This window comes from Bos grunniens, chromosome 21 (genome assembly GCF_055505025.1).
Source record: "Bos grunniens cultivar Pamir isolate PY7600 chromosome 21, Bosgru_T2T1.0, whole genome shotgun sequence".
NCBI classification, from domain to species: domain Eukaryota; kingdom Metazoa; phylum Chordata; class Mammalia; order Artiodactyla; family Bovidae; genus Bos; species Bos grunniens.
The window spans coordinates 65,358,454-65,377,405 of NC_141185.1; the positions used below are offsets into that span (position 1 = coordinate 65,358,454).

The following is an 18,952-nucleotide window of genomic DNA, read 5'->3' on the forward strand; positions in this document are numbered from 1 at the left end:
AAAATCCCATGGACGGAGGAGCCTGGAAGGCTGCAGTCCATGTGGTCGCCAAGAGTCAGACACGACTGAGGGACTTCACTTTCACTTTTCACTTTCATGCATTGGAGAAGGAAATGGCAACCCACTCCAGTGTTCTTGCCTGGAGAATCCCAGGGACGGGGGAGCCTGGTGGGCTGCTGTCTATGGGGTTGAACAGAGTCGGACCCGACTGAAGCGACTTAGTAGCAGCAGATGATATTGTAAAGTAATTAAAATAAATAAATTAAAATACATAAATTTATATTAAAAAATAAATAAAATCACACACACACAAATAAAAGGTAGATGATATAGTAGCATCAAAGAAGCATATAAAACAATAAAAGTTAACTAGCATTTGAAACATGGAAATATACTATAGCATTCCTTGCCAGAGCTCTAAATTTCAATAACATAATTATTTTTAAAGAATATAATATAGTTTAAAATGATCATACTCTCTTATACCAGTGTACAAATTGAAGATTTTTCTTCTGATCAAATAATTAAAAGAAATATTGTAACTCCATAGTGGGAAAAAAAGGATATATAATATCATTCATGCAAGGGAATATACCAAAAAAATGAAACCTAACCTAACACTGGTTTAGATAAAGTAAAATGTTCTGAAAACTGAAAGTTAGCTACAAAAAGTAAATGGAAGAGCCACTAGTCTCACAGTGGGAGGGTCTAAAGTCAGCTGCAGCACATATTGTGTATGTTGCTGTGGTTCTTCTGATTGTGTCCACTGTTGGATAATAGAGGTAGTGGCACACAGCCTACCTTCCTCAAAGTGCAAGATGAGCAGCAAATGAAAAACTATACTTAACGTAGGATATTTAAAAATACCACTGTCACTGTATACTAAATACTAGAATTTGTTCAGGTCTCATGGAAAGACAGGTCTCATGAAAGACAGCAAAACTCTTTGCTTTGAAAGAGTTATTAATTAAATCCGATACATAAAAAAAGAAAGTCAGATGTGATTTGTATCATATGATTTCAATTTTCTTAGCAGATGAGCAGTTCATTCAACCAAGCAGTGGCTTTTCCCTATTTCCTCTCTGAATTAGAGGAGGATGACTCATAATCAGTTTGAAAGACTTTTCACTCAATCTTGTGGACAATGACACTGTCACTATTTTTAAAGTTCTGATTCTAAAAGTCAGATGGATTTATTACTCACATTTCACTTGGACAAATATGACAAAAAGTCAAGAAGAACTCACTTTAAGAGTCGCCAGTCAAGGTTTGATGCATGATACTGGATGCTTGGGGCTGGTGCACTGAGACGACCCAGAGGGATGGTACGGGGAGGGAGGAGGGAGGGGGGTTCAGGATGGGGAACACGTGTATACCTGTGGCGGATTCATGTTGATGTATGGCAAAACCAATACAATATTGTAAAGTAATTAACCTCCAATTAAAATAAATAAATTTATATTAAAAAAGTTTCTTCTTTTGGAGCAATTTTAAATATATACATTCCTTTTTGCATTCAAGATATAAATCTCAAAAATTTTACTCTGTAGAAGCACGTCTCATTGAATAAAATTCTAACAGCCAACTTAATGGGTCATTTATTAAATAAAAGCCAATGTGCAAATTTCACAGTTCTCCCTCACAAGGAGCATATAAAGGCAATAATAATAGATAATGTATATATGTATATATATACACACACATATATATATTTAATTGGCAATTATGTGCTTTACGTGTTCATTCACTTAAATTCACAACAGCCATATAAAGGAGAAGGTAATGTCCTTTATTGGTGGATTACAGAAGTTGATCAAGGACAGCTAGCAGGTGAGTGGTGCCAAAGCAGTAAGACCTAGACGGTGTGACTCTAGTGCTCTTAATCTCTACTCACTGTTCACCACGAGCACTAACAGAGAAAACACTTTTTAAAAATCGGTTGGAACATGAACAACTTATTAAACACAGACCATATATAAAACTTCATATACAGAATACTTTGCTTATAGTTTAGAGAATTACTTACAGAACTTGGCTAAACGTAAAGCTTAAATAAACTTTAAAAGTGTTAGATATTCACATCAAGCTGTGTGGCTTTTGCCATAGTCATGGAAAAACAGCTTTTTCCCATGATTACTTTGACTATAACAAATTTATTCTCTGAGAGGGGTTGTTTGGGTCTTTGTAATAAAATAGGTACTGGCTCAAAGTATAGTGGGTCTAAAGTGGGATATGCTGTGTCACTAACACACCTGTTTTCAAAGACTTACTATGAATAAAAAATGTAAAATATTTCATTAATAATTTTTATGTTCATTGGGTGTTGAAATACTACTTTTTATTTATGAGTGAATTCAGTATTTCATTAAAATTAATTTTACCTCTTTAAAAAATACAAATAAAATAAAAGAGGCACCAAGGAAAAGCTTCTAGTTAGGTTAATTATGGATCTAGGCTACCAATGATCTCTTCAGGTCAGGAGACTTTTGCTAGAACTGCCTATACTACAGAACCACTTCTAAGTATGCTCTAGGCATGCCCTAAGCTTGTCCTAAGTATGTCCTTTGCAGAGTGTATTTCATGTACTTGGCTCAGTTTCACAAAGCTTGCTATAGATGTCTTCATTCTTAGGATAAAAAAAATGCTGTGTGTCCTATCCAAGTAATTTTAGACAATTGGACCAAGGTTCAAATGGACTGCATGGGTAGCCTTGGTATGGCAAAGAAATAGACTAGCATGCAAATTTCTTAGAGGTTTTATACAAGAGACAGAAGAAACTTGTTATAGTGATCACAAAATCATCTCTCTTTCTCTCTTCTCAATTTTCTCCATTGTCTTTGGTTTCTATGATTTCTGGTGAGGAGTCAGATGTCTGTGTTAATTTTGTTCCTGTGAAAGTAATATGTGTGTGTGTGTGTGTGTGTGTGTGTATTTCTTAAGATGTTAAAAGACATACTTTCTGCCTTCAGTCTTTAGAAGTTCAAAGGTTTTCTTTGGAGTTCACAAGTATTCTTAAGTGTGTGATTTCATGTTTTCAGTTATCTAGGGTAATTTTAAGACATTATTTATTCAGATATTGCATCTAACCAATTCTCTATAATTCCAATTTCAATTTTTTTCTTTATCAATTACATTTATATTAGAAATGTATGCCATATTTCATATAATTTTTGCCCTCAACATATTTATTGTTTTGTCTCTAATTTTTCTTGTTTTGATTATTTTCTATCTAATCACTTTGTGGTTAGTCATATTTTTTCTTTAACCTACTTTTATATAACAAATTACTTTTATTAGATGCAACTTTTGTATATTTTTAATTGGAGGATAATTGCTTTACAATGTTATGCTTGTTTCTGCTATACAACACGAACCAGCTATAAGTATACATATATCCCCTGCCATTTGAGCTTCCTTCCCACCCTCATCCAACCCCTCTAGGTCATCAAAGAGCACCACGTTGAGCTCCCTCTGTTATACAGGAGCTTCCCATCAGCTATATATCTTACTTATAGTAGTGTATATATGCAACGGTACTCTCAATTCATCACAACCTCTCCTTTCCCTGCTGTGACCACACGTCCTTTTTCTATGTCTGTGTCTTTATTTCTGTTCTACAAAATAGGTTCATCGTACCATTTTTCTACATGGCATTTCTGGGTCATATGAGAGTTTTGTTTCTAGTTTCCAAAGGAATCGCCATACTGTTCTCCATACTGGTTGTATCAGTGTATATTCTCACCAACAGTAAAAGAGGGCTTCCTTTCCTCTACATCTTCTCCAGCATTTATTTTTTGTAGTTTCTGATGATAGCCATTCTGATCAGTGTGAGGTGGTGCTTCATTGTAGATTTGATTTGCATTTCTCTAATAATGAGTGATGTTGATCATCTTTTCCTGTATTTGTTGGCCATCCTATGTCTTTGGAGAAATGTTTGCTTAGGTCTTTCAACCATTTTTTGATTGAGTTGTTTGTTTTCCTAATATTGAGCTGCATGAGCTTTATGTATATTTTGGATATTATCCTTTGTCAGTTGCTTCATTTGCAATTATTAGCTCCCATACTGAGGGTTGTCTCTTCATGTTGTTTATGGTTTCCTTTGCTCTTCAAAAGGCTTTAGGATTAAATAAGTCCCATGTGTTTTACTTTTGTTTTTATTTCCATTAAGCTATGAGGTGGGTCAAAAAGACCTTGTTGTGATTTATGTTGAAGAGCGTTCTGCCAATGTTTTCCTCTAAGGGTTTTATATAGATGGCTCTTTGCCGCATGGACTATAGAGTCCATGGAATTCTCCAGGTCAGAATACTGGAGTGGGTAGCCTTTCCCTTCTCCAGGGGATCTTCCCAACCAAAGGATCGAACTCAGGTCTCCCATATTGCAGGCCTATTCTTTATCAACTGAGTCACAAGGTAAGCCCATAGATGGCCTTACATTTAGGTTTTTAATCTGTTTTGAATATTTCTGTGTATGGTGTTAGAAAGTGTTCTAATTCCATTCTTTTATATGCAGCAATCTACTTATTGAGGAGACTGTCTTTTCATCATATAATTTTCTGCCTGAGTAATCTGTCCATTGATTAAGTGAAATGTTAGTGTCCCCACTCTTATTGTGTTGCTGTCAGTTTCCCCTTCTGTGGCTGTTAGCATTTGTTTTATATATTGAGGTGCTCCTTTGTTGCTTGCATAATATTTACAATTGTTATGTCTTTTTCTTGGATTCATCTCTTGATCATTATATAGTGTCCATCCTTGTCTCTCTTAATATTCCTTATTTTAAATTCTATTTTATCTAATAAGAGTATTGCTACCTCGGTTTTCTTTTGATTTCAATTTGCATGGAATATGATCTTCTATCCCTTCACTTTCAGTTTCTATGTCTCCCTAGGTCTGAAGTGGGTCTATTAGAGACCACATTTAGCCAGTTTTGGTCTTTTGGTTGGAGCATAATATCCATTTACATTTAAGATGATTATAAATATGTATGTTCCTATTACCATTTTCTTAATTGTTTTTGGTTTGTTTTTGTAAGTCTTTTTATTCTCTTGTTTTACCTGCCTAGAGAATTTCCTTTAGGATTTGTTGTATAGCTGGTTTGGTGGTGCTGAATTCCCATAAATTCTCTTGAAATATCTTTAAAGCTCTTGATTTCTCTGTTGAATCTGAAAGGGATCCTTCCTTGGTAATCTTGGTTGTAGGTTTTTTCCTCTTTCATTACTTTGAATATTTACCATTCTTTTCTGGCATGCAGAGTTTCGGCTAAAAGATAAGCTGTCAGTCTTGTGCAGATCCTCTTGTATGTTATTTGTTGCTTTCCCCTTGCTTTTAATATTTTTTTCTCCGTGTTTAATATTTCTCTAGGGTTTCTCCTGTATGAGATTCTGTACTTCCTGAACTTGGTTATTTTCTTTCCCATGTTAGGAAACCTTTCAACTATAATCTCTTCGAATATTTTCTCAGACTCTCCTCATTTTCTTCTTCTGGGATCCTCCTAATTCAAATGTTGATGCATTTGATATTGCCCCAGAGGTCTCTGAGACTGTCCCCAATTCTTTTCATTCATTTTTCTTTATTCTATTCCTTAGCAGTTATTTCCACCATTCTGTCTTGTAGCTCACTTAACTATTCTTCTGCCCCAGTGTATTCTTCTATTGATTCTTCCTAGAGTAGTTTCAATTTCAGTTATTGTGTGAATCATCATTGTTTGCTTATTCTATAATTGTTCTAGACAATTATTAAATGTTTCTTGCCTTTTTCCCAATTTTATTTTCAAGATTTTGAATAATTTTTATTATCATTACTCTGAATTCATTTTCAGATATATTACCTACTTACTCTTTATTTATTTGGTCTTGTAGGTTTTTGTCTTGCTTTTTCATCCTAATGGGGGCTTCCCTGGTGGCTTAGATGGTAAAGAATCTGCCTGCAATGCTGGAGACACTTTTTCAATCCCTGGGTTGAGAAGTTCCCCTGCAGAAGGGAAAGGCAACTCACTCCAGTATTCTTGCCTGAAGAATTCCATGAACACAGGAGCCTGGAAGGCTATAGTCCATGGGATTGCAAAGAGTTGGATATGAATGAGCAACTAATACTTCGTGTCATCCTAATGATAATTTTCTTTTTATTTTGTCTAGCTTACTGTGTTTGAGGTCTCTCTTTTTCTCAGGTTGCAGAGTTGTTTATCTTGTTTCTGGTTTCTGCCCTCATTGAGTGAAGTTGGTCTAGTTTCTTGTGAAAGTTTCATGGTAGGAGGGATTGGTTCCTGGGTTCTGGTGGGTGGACCTGAATTTTTTCCCACTGATGGGTAGGGACATGTCAGAGGTGTAATGTGGGGTATCTATGGGCTTAGTATGACTTTATTAGGCTTGTTTGCTAATGGTAGGGTTTGTGTACCTGTCTTGCTTGTGGTTTGGCATAGGAGTCTGGCACTGTGTGCTCCAGGCAGTTGGGTGGAATCAAGACATTGATTTTGATGGTGTAATGGGAGCTGTCACCAATTAATATTCCCAGGGGCCAAGACTTACTGACTGTCCACTGTCTTGGACTTGTTCTCACCCTAGAGCCTCAGGCCTGATCTTTGGTCTGGGAACAAAGACAGCACAAATCATTCATCACAGCAATAAAGGGGAATTGTTTTAAAAAAAGGAAAACAAAACAACAACAAAAGAAAAAAGACTTAAAGAAGACAAATGATAAATGTAAAATCAAACAAAGAGAAACAAGAACAAAGGAATACACACACACACACAAGAAGTCAAAACAGAAGCAAAGAAAGCAAAGTACAAGACAGCAACTAACCAAGCAAAAGAAGTAAAAAAAAGAAATCCACAAATTAAAAACAAAAAAGAAGAATCAAACAGGAAAAACAAAACAAAACAAAAAAACTGGGGCAGAGTGCCAACTGAAAAATAAAGCAAAGAAAATTAAAACATGAAAATGGTAAGAAAAAAAAGAACAACAGAGAATCAAAGTTAAAACTATATTTAAAAGATCTATATACACTTTAGTCATAGTCAACAGAAGAATCCAAAATGCAGTTCTTGGGTGCAATCTCAAAAATGACAGAATGATCTCTGTTTGTTTCCAAGGCAAACCATTCAGTATCACAGTAATCCAAGTCTATACCCCAATCAGTAAAGGTGAAGAAGCTGAAGTTGAATGGTTCTATGAGGACCTACAAGACCTTCTAGAACTAACACCCAAAAAAGATGTCCTTTTCATCATAGGGGACTGGAATGCAAAAGTAGGAAGTCAAGAGATACCTGGAATAACAGAGAAGATTGGCCTTGGAATACAAAATGAAGCAGGGCAAAGGCTAACAGAGTTTTGCCAAGAGAATGCACTGGTAATAGCAAACACACTCTTCCAATGACACAAGAGAAGCCTCTACATCTGGACATTACCAGATGTTCAATACCAAAATCAGATTGATCACATTCTTTGCAGTCAAAGATGGAGAAGCTCTGACAGTTCAGTACAGTTCAGTTCAGTCACTCAGTTATGTCCAACTCTTTGTGACCCCGTGGACTGCAGCAAGCCAGGCCTCCCTGTCCATCACCAACTCCCGGAGTTTACACAAACTCATGTCCATTGACTCAGTGATGTCATCCAACCATCTCATCCTCGGTCGTCCCCTTCTCCTCCTGCCTTTAATCTTTCCCAGCATCAGGGTCCTTTCCAATAAGTCAGTCTTTGCATGACGTGGCCAAAGTACTGGAGTTTCAGCTTCAACATCAGTCCTTTCAAGGAACACTCCTTTACGATGGACTGGTTGGATCTCCTTTCAGTCAAAGGTACTCTCAAAAGTCTGACAGTGGGCAAAAACAAGAACAGAAGCTGACTGTGGCACAGATCATGAACTTCTCATGAACTCCTTGTTGCCAAATTCAGACTTAAATTGAAGAAAGTGGGGAAAACCACCAGAACATTCAGGTATGACCTAAATCAAATACCTTATGATTATACAGTGGAAGGGACAAATAGATTCAAGGGATTAGATGTGATAGACAAAGTGCCTGAAGAACTATGGACAGAGGTGAGTGACATTGTACAGGAGGCAGTGGTCAAGACCATCCCCAAGAAAAAGAAATGCAAAAGTGAAAAATGGTTGCCTGAGGAGGCCTTACAAACAGCTGAGAAAAGAAGAGGAGTGAAAGGCAAAGGAGAAAAGGAAAGATATACTCATTTGGATGCAGACTTTCAAAGACTAGCAAGGAGAGATAAGGAAGCCTTTCTCAGCGATGAATGCAAAGAAATAGAGGAAAACAATAGAATGGGAAAGACTTAGAGATCTCATAAAGAAGATTAGACACACCAAGGGAACATTTCATGCAAAGATGGGCACAATAAAGGACAGAAATGGTATGGAATTAACAGAAGCAAAAGATATTAAGAAGAGGTGGCAAAAATACACAGGAACTATACAGAAAAAAAAAAAAGAAAAAAAGATTTTCACGACCCAGATAACCACTCTGGTGTGATCACTCACCTAGAATGTGATCACATTTCAGTATCACTTATCCTGGAATGTGAAATCAAGTGGGCCTTAGGAAGCATTATGACAAACAAAGCTAGTGGTGGTGATGGAATTCCAGTGGAGCTATTTCAAATTCTAAACGATGATTCTATTAAAGTGCTGCACTCACTATGCCAGCAAATTTGGAAAACTCAGCAGTGTCCACAGGACTGTAAAAGGTCAGTTTTCATTCCAATCCCAAAGAAAGGCAATGGCAAGGAATGTTCAAACTACTGCACAATTGCACTCATCGCACATGCTAGCAAAGTAATGCTCAAAATTCTCCAAGCCAGGGTTCAAAAGTATGTGCTCTGTGAACTTCCAGATGTCCAAGCTGGATTTAGAAAAGATAGAGGAACCAAAGGTCAAATTGCCAACATCTGTTGGATCATTGAAAAAAACAAGAGAGTTCCAGAAAAACATCTATTTCTGTTTTATTGACTATGCCAAAGCCTTTGACTATATGGGTCACAACAAATTGAGGAAAATTCTTCAAGAGAAGAGAACACCAGACCACCTTACCTGCCTCCTTAGAAGTCTGTATGCAAGTCAAGAAGCAACAGTTAGAACTGGAAGAACAGACTGGTTCCAAATCGGGAAAGGAGTACATCAAGGTTGTGTATTGTCACCTGGCTTATTTAATCTATATGCAGAGTACATCCTGTGAAATGCTGGGCTAGATGAAGTGCAAGCTGGAGTCAAGATTGCCAGAAGAAATACCAATAACCTCAGATATGCAGATGACACCATCCTTATAGCAGAAAGCGAAGAAGAACTAAAGAGCCTCTTACTAAAAGTGAAAGGAGAGAGTGAAAAAGCTGGGTTAAAACTTAACATTCAGAAAAGTAAGACCATGGCATCTGGCCCCATCACTTCATGGCAAATAGATGGGGAAATAATAGAAATAGTGACAGACTTTATTTTGGGGGCTCCAGAATTACTGGAGATGGTGACTGCAGCCATGAAATTAAAAGACTTTTCCTCCTTGGAAGAAAAGCTATGACCAACCCAGAGAGCACATTAAAAAGCCAAGACATTACTTTGCCAACAATTGTCCTTCTAATCAAAGATATAGTTTTTCCATTAGTCAATTATGGATGTGGGAGTTGGATTATAAAGAAAGAATTGATGCTTTTGAACTGTGGTGGTGGTGGAGAAGACTTTTGAGAGCTCCTTGGACTGCAAGGAGATCAAACCAGTCAATTCTAAAGGAAATCAGTCCTGAATATTCATTGGAAGGACTGATGCTGAAGCTGAAACCCCAATACTTTGGCCACCTGATGCAAGGAACTGACTCATTGGAAAAGACTCTGATGCTGGGAAAGACTGAAGGCAGGAGAAGAAGGGGATGACAGAGAATGAGATGGTTGGATGGCATCACCGACTCTATGAACATGAAGTTGAGCAAGCTCCAGAAGTTGGTGATGAATAGGGATGCCTGACGTGCTGCAGTCCATGGGGTCACAAAGAGTCAGACATGACTGTGAGACTGAACTGAACTGATATATATTTTAAAAGCAAAGAAAAAAGTGAAAAAGGAATGAAAGAAAACCAGAAAAGCCCAGAACAACAGAAAACCCAATAAAAGCAGAAGTATATGAAAAATAGGACCTGTGACTAAAAGTATCCCAAAAGATTAAATAATAATAACAAAACAACAACCATAACAACAGAGAATAAAGAAATAAGAAAACCAAAAAAGAAAACAGAACCAAAAATATAGTGAGTCAAAGCATAAAAAAAAATAATAAATGTTTTCCCAGGGTCTCAGCTCTCAGTGTCCTTGTTCCCACCATGAGCCACAGTCTACCTGTGCCTGCTCAGAGGCCCTTCAATGCTGGGTGGGGGCTGGGTTCTGGACTGGTTGTAGGCTCTGTGAGGGCACCTGGTGCTGCTCCCTCATTTGCTTACCCTCAATGTCCATAGGTATCAGAAGTAGAGAGTTTTCTTTTGTGGGGACACTCATTGTATTTTTTGTTTGTTTGTTTTGGAACTTTGGGCAGTTTTTATTTTCTGTAAATCTATCTAGGTTACAAAGCACTAATAACAGGGAAAGTCAGTACAGAATCATAGCCAGGCTGCAACTGGTTAAAGTGTGCATTTGTGTATCTAGCAGTGTGTGCACATTAAAATTATAAAAAGCCAGTTACTTACATTTACAGTTATTATCTGTTTCACATGAAAACCAGTTGACCTCTGCATGTGGGCTACTCACAAGAGTCTGCTTCTGAGGCGGCCCTGGAGGACTTGGGTCTGCTCCAGTGGGGACAGGGTGTGGAGATGGCATAACTGCTTAAATCTGGGGAACACCCATGGGGCAAGGTGAGCAGGGAAGTCAATGGCCACGGGTGCAGGAGATATTACCCTACTGGGAGCCTTTTCTTGTCTCCAGTGTCAGGCACTCAATGTGCAGTGTTGACTAGTCCTTCCGATGGCAGCTGATGGCATGTGGGGAGAGGGAGGCTACAGGGTGGTTCCACTCCCTGCATGTGACTCAACAGTAGTGCCCTGGTTCCATGGCAGTCTAGTTTTCCTCCAAAGGCATTCCATCTTGCATATTTCCTCCCTCCTCTTCCTGCAGGCTGTCTTCCCACAGCTGGTAGCAGTGCTCTTTTTGGGATTGCTTTCCAATTCATAGGCTCCATCTCCCAGGACCATGCACAACAATGAGAATGCATCCCAGGCCAGGGTATGTTGGGCATGTACATGGATTGTGTGGTTCTCACTTCATCCAGACTCACAGATCAACTGCTTCATTCTCTTTTGACAGCCTCAAGTGCTTCCCTTCTTCACCCCAGGGTGCAAATCAGGTGCTGCTTTCTCTCCTCCTTCCACTTAGTTACATGTGGATCTATATAGTCCTTTCTGGTGATCAGGTCTCCTGGTAATGTTCAGCCAGTGTTCTGTGAGTATTGTTGCAAGTAGAGATGTATTTCTGATGCAGCCATGGAGCCACATCCACCTACTCCTCAACCTTCTTGGAACTCCCCTATCTTTTGTATTTGTAATTAAAATTCCTGAAGACGGTATGATGGTGGTGGTGGCGTAGTTGCTAAGTTGTGTCCAACTCTTGCGGCCCCATGGCCAGACTTCTCTGTTCTTGGGATTCTCCAGGCAAGAATATTGGAGTGGGTGACCATTTCCTTCTCCAGGGGATCTTCCCAATCCAGGAATTGAACCTGGGTCTCCTGCGTTGCAGCCATATTCTTTACTGACTGAGCTATGAGGGGAGACAGTATGAAGACTGAGGTACAAGGGAAGTTATGAGGGAAGACGGTATGGAGGTTCCTTAAACAATTAGCAATAAAACCAACATATGACCCAGCAATCCCACTCCTAGGCATATACCCTGAGGAAACCAAAATTTAAAAAGACACATGTATCCCATTGTTCATTGCAGCACTATTTACAATAGCTAGAACATGGAAGCAACCTAGATGTCCATCGACAGAGGAATGGATGAAATTGTGGTACATATACACAGTAGAATATTGCTCAGCCATTAAAATGAAGGCATTTGAGTCAGTCCTGGTCAGATGGATGAACCTAGAACCTATTACACAGACTGAAGTGAGTCAGAAAGAGAAAGATAAATATCATATTCTAACACATATATATGGAATCTAGAAGAATGGTACTGAAGAACTTATTTACAGGGCACCAACGGAGAAACAGACATAGAGAATAGACTTATGGACAAGGGGAAAGGGGAGGAGAGGGTGAGCTGTATGAAAAGAGTAACATGGAAATTTGCATTACCATATGTAAAATAGATAGCCAACAGGAATTTTCTATATGGCTCAGGAAACTCAAACAGGGTCTCTGTATCAACTTAAAAGGTGGGATGGGGAGAGAGATGGGAAGGAGTTTCAAAAAGGAGGGGATATATGTATACCTATGGCTGATTCATGTTGAGGTTTGACAGAAAAGAGCAAAATTCTGTAAAGCAATTATCCTTCCATAAAAAATAAATGAAAAACAAAGATAATAAATGTGAGGTGTTTTGAGCAAAAAAATTTTTTTGATATTAAAAAAAATCTATTGAAAAATTTTTTAAAGTTGTTTTCTGGTGACATTATCTATATTTTCATTTATTATTTTTTCTCTTCTCTTAAAAATATTAGTTATTTTCATACTAAAGTCTTTGATGGTTAACTCCAGTGTCTTAATGACCTGTAGAACTGTGTCAATACCCTATTATTTTTCCAATGGGTTTTGCTTATTTGACAATGGTGCACACTTTGTGATGAAAATACTATGTTTTTTAAAAATCATATTTCAAAGACAATTCACTCTTTTTCTTTTTGATCAACAAGTTTGGGGCTAATCACTTCAATATCATGGATTAGGGTAACTCAAGGAAAGCCCCTTGATGAAAGTGAAAGAGAGTGAAAAAGTTGGCTTAAAGCTCAACATTCAGGAAACTAAGATCATGGCATCTGGTTCCATCACTTCATGGGAAATAGATGGGGAAACAGTGGGAACAGTGTCAGACTTTATTTTTTGGGGCTCCAAAATCACTGCAGGTGGTGATTGAAGCCATGAATTTAAAAGAGGCTTACTCCTTGGACGGAAAGTTATGACCAACCTAGATAGCATATTCAAAAGTAGAGACATTACTCTGCCAACAAAGGTCCATCTAGTCAAGGCTGTGGTTTTTCCAGTAGTCATGTATGGATGTGAGAATTGGAGTGTGAAGAAAGCTGAGCACTGAAGAATTGATGCTTTTGAACTGTGGTGTTGGAGAAGACTCTTGACAGTCCCTTGGACTGCAAGGAGATCCAACCAATCTATTCTAAAGGAGATCAGTCCTGGGTGTTCTTTGGAAGGAATGATGCTAAAGCTGAAACTCCAAAACTTTGGCCACCTCATGCAAAGAGTTGACTCATTGGAAAAGACTCTGTTGCTGGGAGGGATTGGGGGCAGGAGGAGAAGGGGACGACAGAGGATGAGATGGCTGGATGGCATCACCGACTTGATGGGCATGAGTTTGGGTGAACTCCGGGAGTTGGTGATGGACAGGGAGGCCTGGCGTGCTGCAATTCATTGGATCACAAAGAGTCAGACACGACTGAGCAACTGAACTGAACTGGCAGTTTCAAGAAGTATTGGTAAGTTATGTAGACTATTCCTTGATTGTGAATTTCTGATGTTTTCTTATTTATTAGTCTGAGGATATTTGATTTTGGGAGGAAGACATCAGAGGTGCAATCCCATTTTCATCACATTATATCAAGAATATGTATCACCAACATTGTAGGACTGTTAATGTTTATCTCCATCTCCTGGTTGAAGATGTATCTGTCCTATGTCTGTTCTGTAAAATTACCTTCTGCCTTCCATTTTACTCTGTATTCATTGGAAAGAAGTCATTAAAAGTAGCCCACACTTGAGGAGTAGAAGAATAATGCCTGGGCATTAATATCTGCATAAATTACTTGGAATTCTTATGCACAGAAAATTTGTCCTTTCTCCTATTTATTTATTTAATCACATTTGTATAGTGGAGATGCATGCATATGTATTTTATGTGGGTTATAATAACATACTTTATTATAAAATAATTAGATTAAATAAATAAGATAAATTAAATAATAAAAATAAATTATCTTGCTCAAATTTTTCAACTTTGATAATTGCAATGTCTTTTAGTTGGCTCATATGTCCCTTTGACATACCACCATCGTTTTGTTTGTATGTGTGTGTTAGCATTTTCTTTCTTCCTTGCACTACAAGATGCTACAGGCTTATCTATATTTCTTGCCTCAGTCCTACAAATAGCTATTTATTCAATGATTTTTGGTTCTTTTTATTGGAGAATGGTATTGAAAACCAATATTTGAATCATTGATGCTGGGCTATCTGCTTTTAGGAATTCTCAGCTGACTGAGCAAGGAAATAGATGCATATATACTAACTTGTGCATATACACATATCTATAAATATTTGGTTTCTTTTAAATGAATAAAACTTATAAAAAACCCAGATCATATATCTTGCCACTGATATATTTTGAATAATTCCAAAATATACTTTTCTTGAATTCCCTGCAGGTTTATACTCAGTGAAGGTATTGATATACACATTTAAAATGGTCAGAATAATAGTCTAGTAGAGGTATTTCTTGTTATACTTTGTGGATTTGATAGGTAGATAGATAGACAGATGATAGAAAGATGAAAGATTTAAAATTTCCAATTTTCAATATGCAACATGGCTTTTGGCTATTACAAAGGAAAGGCCTTCTGTAATCATCTTTGGGGGAATAGTGGAGGAAGGCAGGAAGACTATACAAAGACTGTTCAAGAGCATCAGTAACCTAAACAATACATAACATTATTGAGACAGCCAGAAGTCATAACAGAAGATTATTTTTCACTGGATGTGATCCTACAGGAATGTGATTTTTATTCCATACATTAGATACAGTCTGGTCTGCCTCACCCAGCATGCCAAAATTTGGTATCATTAGAATTGTGGAATCCAGAATCCTTGGTGCCTCCCTGAGAGATTCTGATCCAAAAGGTTTGAGATGAGGTCCAGGAGTCTCAATTTCTTACTAGCTCCCAAGTGAAGTCGCTCAGTCATGTCTGACTTTTTGTGACCCCATGGACTGTAGCCTATCAGGTTCCTCTGTCCATGGGATTTTCCAGGCAAAAGTGCTGGAGTGGATTGCCATTTCCTTCTCCAGGGGATCTTCCTGACCAAGGAATCGAACCCGGGTCTCCTGCATTGTGGGCAGAAGCTTTGCCATCTGAGCCACCAAGGAAGCCACTAGCTCCCAAGTGATACCAAAGCTGCCAGTCAGCAGGCCACCCACATGCTCAGAAGCACTGGCCTGTGCCCTGTACTGTTCACAGTAAATGCAAGAGGTCCTCTTGGGAGAGGACTTTGATCTTGAATGCCACTAGAGAATCCAAGTATGAAGAGCGTATTCAGGATAAAGAGAAAGTCTTACTTCAAAATGCACCTGAAACACTAACCCTCATGGTGTGTGATATTTTCTAGGTTACTGTTATGGGTTGAAATGCATGGGGTCGAGGAGGCTCTACTGGGTCCCAGCTGAGGCTAGTATCTTCTCAGAGCTTTTGTTTGTCCCAGGCCCCAAACTTTGAGCCAGAGTTAGCAATGATAGCCAAATTCATGATCCTCTTGAATATATCTATCTGTTAAGGATGTATAAGGCCAACCAGATATCAAGATCTCACCCTCACCAACTGGTCCCACTGATTAATGTGAAGCAGGGTCTGCAGCACATATTCTGCCTGTGCCGGGTGTGTTTTTGCCGGTACGAAAGGTCACTTCCATCCACCAGGGCCTGAGGCTCCTCAGATACTTGAAATGAAACAAGAAGGGCTGCTTGATGAGGTCATGGAACACCTGGAAGAGTGTCCCTTCTTGCTGCCCCAGCTGAACAAGCATGGGAAACTGCTAGACTACCTTTGGCCTCCCAGGTAGTCAAGGTTCAGTTGCAATCATAAGGCCACTCTTGGTTTTTTAAAGTTTTATTTTATTTTTTAAAATATTGGAGTTTTAACACCCAGTACTACAGAGTGTCACCTTAATTGGAAATGCAGTCATTGCAGATGTAATCAGTGAAGTCAAACTAAGGTAGGGTGAGCCCTAATCCAATATGACTGGTGTCTTTATACAAAAGGTGAAATTTGGACACCGACACGGACACAGAAAGAATGCTATCTGTAAGCCAAGAAGAGAGGTCCAGGTCAGATATTTGCTTCAAGGTGTTCAACCTGGTGGCACTTGAATTTGGGCTCCCAGCCTATGTTCATCGCAGCACTGTTTATAATAGCCAGGACATGGAAGCAACCTAGATGTCCATCAGCAGATGAATGGATAAGAAAGCTGTGGTACATATACACAATGGAGTATTACTCAGCCATTAAAAAGAATACATTTGAATCAGTTCTAATGAGGTGGATGAAACTGGAGCCTATTATACAGAGTGAAGTAAGCCAGAAGGAAAAACACCAATACAGTATACTAACGCATATATATGGAATTTAGAAAGATGGTAACGATAACCCTGTATACGAGACAGCAAAAGAGACACTGACGTATAGAACAGTCTTATGGACTTTGTGGGAGTGGGAGAGGGTGGGAAGATTTGGGAGAATGGCATTGAAACATGTAAAATATCATGTATGAAACGAGATGCCAGTCCAGGTTCAATGCACGATACTGGATGCTTGGGGCTAGTGCACTGGGACGACCCAGAGGGATGGTATGGGGAGGGAGGAGGGAGGAGGGTTCAGGATGGGGAACACATGTATACCTGTGGTGGATTCATTTTGATATTTGGCAAAACTAATACAATTATGTAAAGTTTAAAAATAAAATAAAATTAATTAAAAAAAAAGAAAAAAATACATAAAGCAAGAGAAAAATTAAAAAAAAAAAAAAACTGAGAATAAATTTCTGTTGTTTAGCCATCTGGTTTGTGGGACTGTTTGGGCCGCCCCAGGAAACCCATGCAGTCACTCATGCTGTTGAACGGTATTTATGAATTTTAAATATATAGACATATTCATTATATTATGTAAAAGTCTGATATTGATATAAATAATACTTTTATATATTTCCCAGCAGAGAAAAGTAGAACCAGTTAAATAAAAGTGGTTTCCCAGGGTCACATCCAAAGGAGGTAAGGGTTCAGTTCAGTTCAGTCGCTCAGTCATGTCTGATTTTTGCGACCCCATGAATCGCAGCACACCAGGACTCCCTGTCCATCATCAACTCCCGGAGTTCACTCAAACTCACGTCCGTCGAGTCAGTGAGGCCATCCAGCCATCTCATCCTCTGTCGTCCTCTTTTCCTCCTGCCCCCAATCCCTCCCAGCATCAGAGTCTTTTCCAATGAGTCAACTCTTCGCATGAGGTGGCCAAAGTTTTGGAGTTTCAGCTTTAGCATCATTCCTTCCAAAGAACACCCAGGGCTGATCTCCTTTAGAATGGACTGGTTGGATCTCCTTGCAGTCCAAGGGACTGTCAAGAGTCTTCTCCAACACCACAATTCAAAAGCATCAATTCTTTGGCGCTCAACTTTCTTCACAGTCCAACTCTCACATCCATACATGACTACTGGAAAAACCATAGCCTTGACTAGACAGACCTTTGATGGCAAAGTAATGTCTCTGCTTTTGAATATGCTATCTAGTTTGGTCATAACTTTCCTTCCAAGGAGTAAGCCTCTTTTAATTTCATGGCTGCAGTCACCATCTGCAGTGATTTTGGAGCCCAGAAAAATAAAGTCTGACACTGTTTCCACTGCTTCCCCATCTATTTCCCATGAAGTGAGGGGACCAGACACCATGATCTTAGTTTTCTGAATGTTGAGCTTTAAGCCAACTTTTTCACTCTCCACTTTCACTTTCATCAAGAGGCCTTTTAGTTCCTCTTCACTTTCTGCCATAAGGGTGGTGTCATCTGCATATCTGAGGTTATTGATCTTTCTCCTGGCAATCTTGATTCCAGCTTGTGCTTCTTCCAGCCCAGCGTTTCTCATGATGTATTCTGCATATAAGTTAAAGAAGCAGGGTGACAGTATACAGCCTTGACGTACTCCTTTTCCTATTTGGAACCAGTCTGTTGTTAGATGTCCAGTTCTAACTGTTGCTTCCTGACCTGCATATAGGTTTCTCAAGAGGCAGGTCAGGTGGTCTGGTATTCCCATCTCTTTCAGAATTTCCTGATGAAAATTCTTACACAGACTCTGTGATGACGGTGTGAGGTGGAAATGAAGATAGTCCATCTCAAAGTACCTGGTGTTGGCATATATCTAGAGATTAGACACCTTGCCTCATGCTTCTCAAGTTTTTCAATGCTTTTCTATTTCACAAATAAGTTCCATAGTAGATTTATATTTGTTTAAAAACATGAAATAATAATATCTAACCTCTTTAAATAATAATATATACCCCCTTTTAAAAACTTGGAGTAATAATATCTCACAATGATTTGTGAGAGCCAGCAAGAAAGATAACACATCAATTGCTTTAATATCCTTGGGAAAAAAGGAGTACATATTATTGACATCATTAGATTGAGTTATGGAGAAGGCAATGGCAACCCACTCCAGTACTCTTGCCTGAAAAGTCCCATGGATGGAGAAGCCTGGTAGGCTGCAGTCTATGGGGTTGCAAAGAGTCAGACACGACTGAGTGACTTCACTTTCACTCTTTACTTTCATGCATTGGAGAAGGCAATGGCAACCTACTCCAGTGTTCTCGCCTGGAGAATCCTGCGGATGGAGGAGCCTGGTAGGCTGCCATCTATGGGGTCGCACAGAGTCGGACACGACTGAAGAGACTTAGCAGCAGCAGCAGATTGAGTTAGGAAATTGAAAACAAGGAATAACACTTGTTTATGTGTATACCTGTGGTGGATTCATGTTGATGTATGGCAAAACCAATACAATATTGTAA

The 18,952-nt window shown here is 38.8% G+C and overlaps 1 protein-coding gene across 1 annotated transcript in view; it reads right to left on the reverse strand.

The window, feature by feature from the left end:
* The window catches only part of GABRG3 (gamma-aminobutyric acid type A receptor subunit gamma3), an 828,707-nt gene that overhangs the window by 105,348 nt on the left and 704,407 nt on the right, over positions 1-18,952 (reverse strand). The gene's annotated exons all lie outside the window — the stretch shown is intronic.